The 11,607-nt window shown below is 36.4% G+C and overlaps 1 long non-coding RNA gene across 2 annotated transcripts; it reads right to left on the minus strand.

The window, feature by feature from the left end:
* Nucleotides 1-1,134: 1,134 nt before the first annotated feature.
* Nucleotides 1,135-2,955, minus strand: LOC107757292 (uncharacterized). 2 transcript variants are annotated; one of them, XR_001641921.1, is made up of 4 exons: nt 2,774-2,955; nt 1,976-2,075; nt 1,346-1,570; nt 1,135-1,221 (listed from the first exon to the last, which is right to left on the minus strand). It is a non-coding gene; the product is annotated as an uncharacterized LOC107757292 (long non-coding RNA). The 2 variants fall into 2 exon arrangements; XR_001641922.1 differs by having other exon boundaries at nt 1,497-1,570; nt 2,774-2,950.
* Nucleotides 2,956-11,607: the final 8,652 nt, after the last annotated feature.

The raw sequence follows: 11,607 nt of genomic DNA on the forward strand, positions 1-11,607 counted from the left end.
ATGGACCAGATGACATTGCAATTACTAAATGATATTTAGACAGACTTAAAGAAGTTCCAGATCTATACTTGTGCTCTTATTATTTCAGTTATTTTGCCTTTAATGTAAATAAACATGTGCAAACAATATACTTGCTCTTGTGAATTTATTTTGATGGTAATTACATTGTGCCAGCTGTCTCTTTAATACCGTGTGGTTTATATACATGTTGCTGCTGATTAGGCTGACATTTTTGACAGACCCACCAAACAAAAGAAAACGTATCTCAAACCCCGTTGCACACCGTTTCCAGGAAACATGTCGTTCAAACTGGAAACCGTAGCAAAACGTCGCGCACCGATTTGAGCTTGAACTTGCCCCAGGATGCAAGAGAAGGGATACAGCAAAAACCGGAAGCTAACAATAAATGGAATTTTCTACCTATTAGATTGTGTTTTATTAACGTCTACACCTACCCCAACCCTAAACCTACCCCTTAAAATAATACAAAAATAGTAATTATTGTTGTACAGTGTGAGAAAAATTACGCTATGTTGATGTGTGCATGCCCAGTAGTTTTTGCTGTATCCCATCTAGCCTTAACCAGAAGAAAGTTCAACACTCTTTAGTTATGAAAGAATAAATAAAAAAATGAAACCCAAATGTTATGTTTATCTAAAGTAATTTTTGCTTATTAGTATGGTTGAATTGGATCATCGAAAGTCGGCAACAAAGTCATTGGTTAATAAAATGAGATTAAATGCATAAAGGATATTTGTGTTATTTAACATATTTCATTATTGCAGGTTTGCGTCATATTCTAAGTTTGCATTTCAAAGTTTTTATTCATTTTGAGCAATACTGAATCTGTTTTTGTGCAATTGAGATGAGTAAATGCATGTTCACATTAGTAACCGTCATGTTTACAGCGCACACAACACCTTTACACTTACTCCTGATTTCTCTCAACATGGGGACAAGAGAGCTGTCACTCAGTACATGGGAAAACATATTAACTGGTATTATTTTAAAAAGTAACTCCGATATTTTCTTATAGATTTAAAAAGTAATCCATTACTTTACTAGTTACCTGAAAAAAGTAACCTGATTACATAACTCTCTTTATTTGTAATGCATTACCCCAACACTGTATAGCACTGTGATTAAATGTATTTTATTACAAAAGCAAATAGATACCAGTGCACACTGAAGTTAGCACATGTCTGTCAGACGTCCACGGACCTGTACAGACAAAAGAACAAACGATTCATCTATCATTGCTGCTTTACAAAATAAATTATTCTTTGATTCATTTATTTAGACATCATGCAACCACTTCTACATGAACCTTTAACACATTTCTTACATTTACATTACATTAAGAAGTTTTCTTATCCATAGAAAATAATAGTAAAACCCAGATTTAGAGCCTCTTGATTTCAGCTGGAACTGATGTTGTGATTTTCCAACTGCTTGACTGTTTTAAATGCTGCATAGAGAAATGTCATGCTGCATACCCTTTATGAACATTTTGAGTTGTCATCCAGAATTTCCACTCCTTGGATTGTATGCAGTTTACTGCATTTCAAACCTAAAATTAAAACAATACAGATTTCAGAAGACCCCTCATCAAGACTCAAAAGCCACCGCACAGGTAAGTAGGTGTGGGCATGGTTGGCTTTTTATGCAAGTGTAAAGTGTGCTTTTATGAAAGTGAAACATATTGAAATGTTTCCTCTTCATGCATTTGCTTCCAAACCTGTTTTGAGTTTCTCCACGCTGATAAACAAACTGCCACAGTGCATTATTACTCACGGTACGAGTTTGAGTCTGGCCTAGCGCGTACCAAAAGTAATAATGGACCGTGAAGCAGTTAAATAGGGCTCCTTTCTTCTCATCAAGGCACGACTTTGTCAAATTAAACCGCGTATATATGGGTTTAAAACATGCAGAATGTAAACATATTTAAGATTTGCTACAGTTTTGCATACTTTACCTTTTGCAGACTTCAGAAGTTACATCTTAGTCTTCACTTTTCTCCATTAGTGGCCTTCAGAGGTGCCCAAATCATTCAGAGGGGTTAAATCCATCCATTGCTGCAGTGATGGAGTAGAAGAACATAATGTAATGCTTCAAACAATGCAGTATTGTTAAACTAATTAACAGAGGCTTCTCTATCAGAAATGGCATTGTTCAGAATAAATGCTGAAAAGTTTCACTCTAACAAGGTCTCATAACGATTATAAACATGCAGTACGCAAACATTATATATAAATATAAATACAGGCAGGAAACAAATAATTTAACAATTCAACGCACTGCTTAATATTACAATTTGCCAACAGAGGGCGCCATTTTATATAGCGTGATCAACTGACATAGTGTGATTAAAACAAATAACAAAACTGTTTCTAAAATGTTAAAACTAATGTTTTATTAAATAAAACAGTTTAGAATGCGTTATAATTATTGTATAATTTTTTTTCAAAAATGTCAAACAAATATGAAGTAAATCAGGTGAGTTAATAAAAAGGGGAAAGTTTCTCACATAATCCAAAGCATTTTAATGCCAACAAGACATCTAGATTATGCGTTAGGACAACTTTGGGAGCAAAGCCAACGGAAGACTGAAAAATACTGCGATATTTATCATTGCAGTGTCCGTATATATATTAAATATTACTGTAATGAACTAAAATATTACCAATAACTTGGTGTAATTAAAGCAGCTCCAAAAAGTAATGTAAAGTGTGACCAATATTCCTTGGAAAAATGTTAGTTCTGTAAACTCTACCTGAAAATTATGGATCTGTTTCCAAATATGTGCTGGTCCAGCTGGTGAACCTGAGAAAGGAGGAGGTCCATAGACGAACGTTTGAGCTCCAGAAACAGGACTTTAGTGATGTGGTCAGTGTAGCCTATACTGCTCTGTCCGGACATGTGAGAAATGAAATGCCTTTGTCGTGTTAGAGGTTCTTTTTATTAAACCTTCCTGTGGAAGTGAGGAATCAGGATGGTCATTCCCCAAACCGGAATTCCTGCGTGTGTTTGTTACTGATAAAACAGCTGTAAAGAACAAGCTCCATCCTTCTAGAACCGCTGGAGTCTGTTAGTGAACTCTGAGAAGAATTGAGCATTCTTTTGAAGTGGAAAGCTAGGCACACTTAAGAAAAAACTATCTGTTTTTAGAATTACTGCATCATCTTATTATGAATTGTACATATATTACAACAACCCCAAGCAGAACTACATGAAACCTGTGACCCTGGAGCACAAAACCAGTCTTGAGTCTCTGGGGTATATTTGTAGCAATAGCCAAAAATGCATTGTATGGGTCAAAATTATTAATTTTTCTTTTATGCCAAAAATCATTAGGACATTAAGTAAAGATCATGTTCCATAAAGATATTTTGTAAATTTCCTACTGTAAATATATCAAAACTTAATTTTTGATTAGTAATATGCATTGCTAAGAACTTCATTTGGATAACTTTAAAGGCGATTTTCTCAATATTTAGATTTTTTTTTGCACCCTCAGATTCCAGATTTTCAAATAGTTGTATCTCGGCCAAATATTGTCCTATCCTAACAAACCATACATCAATGGAAAGCTTATTTATTCAGATTTGAGATGTTGTATAAATCTCAATTTTAAAAAACTGACCCTTATGAATGGTTTTGTGGTCCAGGGTCACATATGGCAAATGATAAACCTGTCCTCCAAAACATGCGCGTTATAGTATTTATGCACATTTTGAGTTGGCTTCTATTTTTATATTTTCAGTGTTCATTTTAAACTGAGTTCAAACCATTTCTGTTTAGCTTTATTTTTAAGTTTCAGTTTTAGTCATTCAAATTTAAAGGCAACAATCAACAACAAAATCAGAAGCCAGGGCGGTAACTATCCATTTAATAATAAAAAAATCACAAAACATTAACACAAAGAATGCCATTGTAAATCAAGTAAAAACAAGCCAACAGGTTTTAATGTATGCCTGAAAGTTAGCAGGAGGAGGGGGAGAGAAATGCAGCATTTCCAGTGTCGGAGGAAAACGGAAGCTGCTGGTGGATGAAGATAGCAGGGTCTGCTTCAACCGAACAATACAAATCTCACCCGCGCAGGAAAAGGATCTGCGTCAGCAGTGAGTGACAGATTTTAGAAAGACAAAATGGTGCCAAATCCAAAGTGGCGGGAGAAAATCAGTGTTTCACTTAAAGACCTCAAAAGCACAATGCTGTGTTCCTTATGTTTCATCGAAAGTAAATTCCACGTTGCTCTGGAATTGCTGTTATGAAACACTTCAGTGGGCAGGGTCAAACATTATTTCACAAATACAAACCCTTCCCTGTGGGAAGTATGTGGACACTTAAACTAGACTTAAAATAGATGTCAGAGCATTAGATAACAATCTCAATATCAAACCTTTTTTTTTTAAAGCAAAACATTTCACAAAAGTATGTTTTTTTTAAATATATATTTACAATACTATTCAACATTTCTGAGAAGTTTCTGAGAAATGTAATTTATTTATTTATAAAGCCCTTAAAACTATACAGTAGACCTAAAGTGATGAAAAATAGACGCAAACAGCAGCCAAAAAAACAAACAAAAAGAAGCAGTTAAAACACTTAAGAGCACAGATAAACTTCAAAACATAGTTGTATAGTCTCAGACCCGCCACAGAAAAAGCCAGATCACCTTTAAGATTGCGTCGCGACCGGGGAATGTTTAAGAGCAGATTATTTACTATGTATATAGGCCTATGCAAATGTTCTGTGTGTATATACCTGGACGACCTGTATTATATTACTAAAAAGCAGAGCACACTGTGTATCTTATCCCACAATGCACCGTGCTTGACATTTCCAGTGTGATTAATTAGTCAGTAGTATAAGTTGTGATTTGTCGTCGTCTTCTTTCAGCTTGTCCCGATTAGGGGTCACCACAGTGGATCATCCGTCTCCATTTTACTCTGTCCTCTGTGTCTTCCTCTGTCACACCAACCACCCGCATGTCCTCCATCAGCACATCCATGAACCTCCTCTTTATTAAGTTGTGATTTATACCATCTCTTAAAAATTATTGGCTTACTGTTTGTTCAAACTAGCAAGAGTTAAGACAAAATTTGATTAAAATGCAAAATATCCATTTGTAGTTCTGAGATGCCAATCATGAAAATAAACATGCACGCAATGAAGCATATTACTGCTTGGAATATTTATAGTCCCGTAATGCACACTGTTCCACATCAGTTGTCTTCCTTTTTTCCCCCCCATATTTATTTGAATAGGTATTTTCAGAATACACATAGTTTCAAAGCAGCTTTAGAGAAAATCATGATCAATGTTTGTAATATCTTAATATTTTCATGGCAGTTTGCATTTTGTTGATACAAGCAATCAAGCAGTTGAGGAATGATATAGTACAAATTGTATGGTTGGATATACTTATAGTAGTTGTATAATTTGTTATTAAAGGGTTAGTTCACCCAAAAATGAAAATTCTGTCATTAATTACCCTAGTGTTTCCTGAAGCCTCCTAAACTTTGAGCTTTAGACCGCCGGGTACATTTTTAGGAGCGAGAGGAAGCCATTCATCTGAAGCTCTGGGTTCCTGTTAGAGTGGTCAGGGAAAACGCTGCATAGCAATCCTTGTTCCCACACCGGACGATCGAGGATATGACCTGTTACACGGTGTACGAGAGTTTCTTTAGAGTTCTGAGAAGAGGCTGAGATCTCCTGACATTTTTTTTGCAACCAATCCAATCAAATTAATGGTCATTATATTACACAACCGACTCAACTGAGACTTTTTACACTCGATTGAAGTTGTTCTTCCCATCTTCAGTTGTACTTCCAGCAGAGTCACAATACTGGATAATACATGCCATTTATTTAAACCTTGCATTGGTGCACAAATCTAACTCCATCAGAACTGATCTTTAAAAAAAACCTCTACAGTCTCGCTGTACATCTCATCTACACTGAACAAAATTATAAACGCAACACTTTTGTTTTTGCCCCCATTTTTCATGAGCTGAACTCAAAAGATCTAAGACTTTTTCTATGTACACAAAAGGCCTATTTCTCTCAAATATTGTTCACAAATCTGTCTAAATCTGTGTTAGTGAGCACTTCTCCTTTGCCGAGAAAATCCATACACCTCACGGGTGTGGCATATCAAGATGCTGATTAGACAGCATGATTATTGCACAGGTGTGCCTTAAGCTGGCCACAATAAAAGGCCACTCTAAAATGTACAGTTTTATCACACAGCACAATGCCACAGACATGCAAGTTTTGAGGGAGCGTGCAATTGGCATACTGACTGCAGGAATGTCCACCAGAGCTATTGCCCGTGAATTGAATGTTCATTTCGCTACCATAAGCCATCTCCAAAGGCGTTTCAGAGAATTTGGCAGTACATCCAACCGGCCTCACAACCGCAGACCACATGTAACCACACCAGCCCAGGACCTCCACATCCAGCATCTTCACCTCCAAGATCATCTGAGACCAGCCACCCGGACAGCTGCTGCAACAATCGGTTTGCATAACCAAAGAATTTCTGCACAAACTGTCAGAAACAGTCTCAGGGAAGCTCATCAGCATGCTCGTCGTCCTCATCGAGGTCTCGACCTGACTGCAGTTCGTCGTCGTAACCGACTTGAGTGGGCAAATGCTCACATTCGATGGCGTCTGGCACTTTGGAGAGGTGTTCTCTTCACGGATGAATCCCGGTTTTCACTGTACAGGGCAGATGGCAGACAGCGTGTATGGCGTCGTGTGGGTGAGCGGTTTGCTGATGTCAACGTTGTGGATCGAGTGGCCCATGGTGGCGGTGGGGTTATGGTATGGGCAGGCGTATGTTATGGACAACGAACACAGGTGCATTTTATTGATGGCATTTTGAATGCACAGAGATACCGTGACGAGATCCTGAGGCCCATTGTTGTGCCATTCATCCACGACCATCACCTCATGTTGCAGCATGATAATGCACGGCCCCATGTTGCAAGGATCTGTACACAATTCCTGGAAGCTGAAAACATCCCAGTTCTTGCATGGCCAGCATACTCACCGGACATGTCACCCATTGAGCATGTTTGGGATGCTCTGGATCGGCGTATACGACAGCGTGTTCCAGTTCCTGCCAATATCCAGCAACTTCGCACAGCCATTGAAGAGGAGTGGACCAACATTCCACAGGCCACAATCAACAACCTGATCAACTCTATGCGAAGGAGATGTGTTGCACTGCGTGAGGCAAATGGTGGTCACACCAGATACTGACTGGTTTTCGGACCCCCCAATACAGTAAAACTGCACATTTTAGAGTGGCCTTTTATTGTGGCCAGCCTAAGGCACACCTGTGCAATAATCATGCTGTCTAATCAGCATCTTGATATGCCACACCTGTGAGGTGGATGGATTATCTCGGCAAAGGAGAAGTGCTCACTAACACAGATTTAGACAGATTTGTGAACAATATTTGAGAGAAATAGGCCTTTTGTGTACATAGAAAAAGTCTTAGATCTTTGAGTTCAGCTCATAAAAAATGGGGGCAAAAACAAAAGTGTTGCGTTTATAATTTTGTTCAGTATATTTCAGCCACCCTGACTGCAAATAATAGAAAAATGTCATACAAAGGCAGTTGCGATTTGTAGAGTTCATCCTCAGGGTTCAGGTGACAATAAATCATGAGATAAACTTGCCTTCTGATGTGTAGAAAATGAAAGCACAGAAACTGAGATTAAAATTAGACCAGGATTTGTGATGTGGATGTTGTGTCTAATTGAATATTCCCCCCTTGGATGCTCTTTGTGTCTGGCATGTGAACTAGAGGGGACGTTTCAATATATAGCTACCAAAGCCTGCAGCAATAACTATATCTAGGTTGAAAGCACCCTCCTCCACACACTCACTGACCTCCTCTGATGTTAATAAAGCTTGCATATGGATCCGCACGTCTCACGTCTTCTCAGCCCCGTAACATCAGCATCTTGATATGCCACACCTGTGAGGTGGATGGATTATCTCGGCAAAGGAGAAGTGCTCACTAACACAGATTTAGACAGATTTGTGTACATAGAAAAAGTCTTAGATCTTGGAGTTCAGCTCATGAAAAATGGGGGCAAAAACAAAAGTGTTGCGTTTATAATTGTGTTCAGTGTATATCTCTGTTCTTGCTCATACTTGGGTAACTGTGGAATATACTGCATTATTCAGGTCTTAAAAATGAGTAAATGCACCTAGACTTCAGCAATTTGTTCTTGCTCATACTTGGGTAACTGTGGAACATACTGCATTATTCAGGTCTTAAAAATGAGTAAATGCACCTAGACTTCAGCAATTTGAGAACTTGCAGAGCTCAAGATGGTGAAAGACATTCTCTGAAGGAATTTAGAAATGTTTTCCTCAAAAACACTTAGGAATTTCATCACTTGATTTGGGATCTGATGCCCCCTTGTGGTCACATTTACAAACAGCGGTACTCAACTGGTGGGTCATGACCTGAAAATAAGTGGCAGGTCTGTTTTTTAAAGAATTGCAGACAGCAGGCTAAAAATTATGCTTATACTAGTGTTATCCATTTGTTATTTTATACGATTATAATATTTATTAATATTTGAAATGGCTTTTATTTTTTATATTTTCAGTTTTAGTAATTTTAAGTGTTTTTTTCTCATTTTATAGTTTTTTAGATACTTTAATTTATATTGTTTCAGTTTTAGTCATTTTAGTACTTCAAGTTATACCAGTTAGTTGCAAAGGCATTTTAGTAATTTTAAGTGTTTTTTTCTCATTTTATAGTTTTTTTATATACTTTAATTTATATTGTTTCAGTTTTAGTCATTTTAGTACTTCAAGTTATACCAGTTAGTTGCAAAGGCAACATTTATAATTTTTTATAAAAATGTAAGTCTTTCCATCTAATATTTATTTCAATTGCCAAACACAATGTTTTAATAGTTTCAGGTAACAATAACAATACTGGCTCATACAAATAATACTCCTACATATAGTTATGATGGCAAAATAAAAGGAGAAAACACTCCTCTTGTGTTTTTAAGGACAAATTAAACTATGATATACAGTATAGAAGTTAAATTAGGGACAAACCGGTTGAGTGACATGCATTTAAGCAAGACTACATTAATTACAGGTTCGGTTGCACTGTCCTCATATGCTTCGTGTTAAAATATTGCCTACATTCATGGTGTTTTTAAGATTTAATATAGATTTTTGTTCATCATTTGTACATTATTTGATTTTAGGGATATTGATTACTTACAATTACCAGTTTTGGTACTGGATTGCCATTTAGTATCCAATTTAAAACCAGAGTCAGTAAGTACAACCAGTTGAGAACTGCCGATCTACATGATGTTGCACAGTCATGCAGTTAGACGATAAACGGGACAAATGCAAAACATTTTTAAATGACCTTTAATTTGTTAAACTTCTACATAAAAACTGCTTGACAGACATACAATGTTGACTTTCACAATATGAATGATTTGATAACTGAAATAACTCAACTCAATGTCTACTATACTGGTTAGCATTTGCAAAAAGTCACAAGCCTTTCACACTTGATTTGGCAGTTTTATGTTTATGAGGTCTTCAAAGGAAGGGATCCAGCAAATTCAAAAGCACAATATACAGAAACACAGACATTTCGGCTCTGCAGTAGTGTTTCTTCATGAATGGTTATGACTGTATTTGTCATGTTCAGAACCTATTATTGAAGAGCAGCTCAAACCTATCCTGAATGAGGTAAATACTTGTGTTTAACATCGAAAATGAAATCAGAATGATATTGACAGGGTCCAAAATTAACAAACGACAGATTTTACCAGCCATAAATATTTCTTATGCACTAACAAACTCTATTTTGTGATATGTTTTATTCAAAATACATGACAGTTGAATTATTTAAGCTGTTTTTTCCCCATTTTATATTGGCAGAAAGTGCAGGTAAAAACTACAAAGACCAGTTGTGATTTTTTTTTTGACAGTATTTTGGTGCAAGAAATATAAAACATATAGTTCCAGAAGAAAATAAAAATCTTAGTAGTATTACATATTCAAGCATTTTGTCTTTGAATCACAAATAAATCACTTAAAACCAGCACGTTTTATAGACTTAACCCATTTATTGCCACATTTCTTAATAGTTACAAGCCAACTGCCAAGTAACATTTTATTTTACTCACCAAAGCTTTTTTTTTACTTGTACGTAGCACTTGGTGATTGTTAATCTAGGACCCTGGATTGCAATCATTCAGAGAGATTCAACAAAAGAATCTAAAACAGTGTAGTAAACTATTGAAAAGAATAACTTAGGGGGGGATGTGTAGACACAAGACCATGCATATATTTTCCAAAAGAAATAAAACACTCAAGAAGATAAAAGTAGAAAAAAAAAAACAGGCACAAACACAATTTAAAAAGCTTAAGTTCAACCGTCAGAAACCGAAGGCTTGAACTTTATGGAGAATTGGACCCCCTAAGACTGGCACACACACAGAGACAGGGCAAGCATGCATGCGTCGAAACACAGCACTAGCTGAGGACCACCATCAATATCTACTGGACTGCACCACTACAGCTACACCATACACAGCCACATCCACCGCGCTGAGAGAGAGAGAGAGAGAATGAAGCGCTGTTCAGATACTTTACTAAATGCCAATTAAGTTACATTTATTAATAGAGGACGTCTGGGATTTCATCAACTGATTCTGATGGAGTCCAATTCTATGATAATGCAAGAGTTGGTTGTAGTCCTCTAATCTGATTGGCTGAGTGACATTCCATAGAGTATAATAGCAGTGAGAGTTTTCCATGTTTTGTCAGTTTGCAGGGTTTCAGCAGGGCCACAACCATCATAGACGTTGAGAGTGACAAGTTTTCTAGAAACGGCCGATATATGATATTGACGCTGCTCTGTTTGCTGTTAGTATAACAAAAGTTGTAAAATGTTAATGTTTAGGCTGGTCTACCTCAGAGGTATAACAGCGCTCGTCAATGTCAAAATGACTGAGCTGGCCAATTAAATCAAAGAAGGCGGGCTTTAATGTTCACAGTATAGCTGTACATAAATACCAGCACAATGTTTCAGTTTTAACTGTAAGGAATATGTAGCTAAATATTTGATAGTTCACAACTGTTTCGCGATAGAAATGCAAAATGTCCAACAGTAATATCCTGTGATGCAAACTACTTGAAATTTCACCATTTTGAATCGAAAATATAGGATGAATCATTTACGTGATTTATGTAATTAATAGCTGAATGTGACGAAACAAGAAATGTTTTGCCGTTTTTGCATTATCAACACATTTATTCTTATTTGTATTTTAAAATACAAATATTAGTTAAAAATAATTACACAAAAAAAAACTGTGAATGACATTTTTTACTGTTCTTCTTTCTTTTTTCCCCTTAAATCAATTTTAATTCTATACTTAATTCCTTTAAATAAAAAGAACATTACAAAAATACAACACCACCGAAAATAAATAAATCATTTGTCCTGCCCAATGTTCAAGGTTTAAGGTTACAGCCTTGCGTTTTAGACCAAAGTACACCATAAAAATCTGTAAATTGAAAAAATAAATA

The sequence above is a fragment of the Sinocyclocheilus rhinocerous genome, unplaced genomic scaffold (genome assembly GCF_001515625.1).
Source record: "Sinocyclocheilus rhinocerous isolate Xijiao unplaced genomic scaffold, SAMN03320098_v1.1 scaffold293, whole genome shotgun sequence".
Classification (NCBI taxonomy): domain Eukaryota; kingdom Metazoa; phylum Chordata; class Actinopteri; order Cypriniformes; family Cyprinidae; genus Sinocyclocheilus; species Sinocyclocheilus rhinocerous.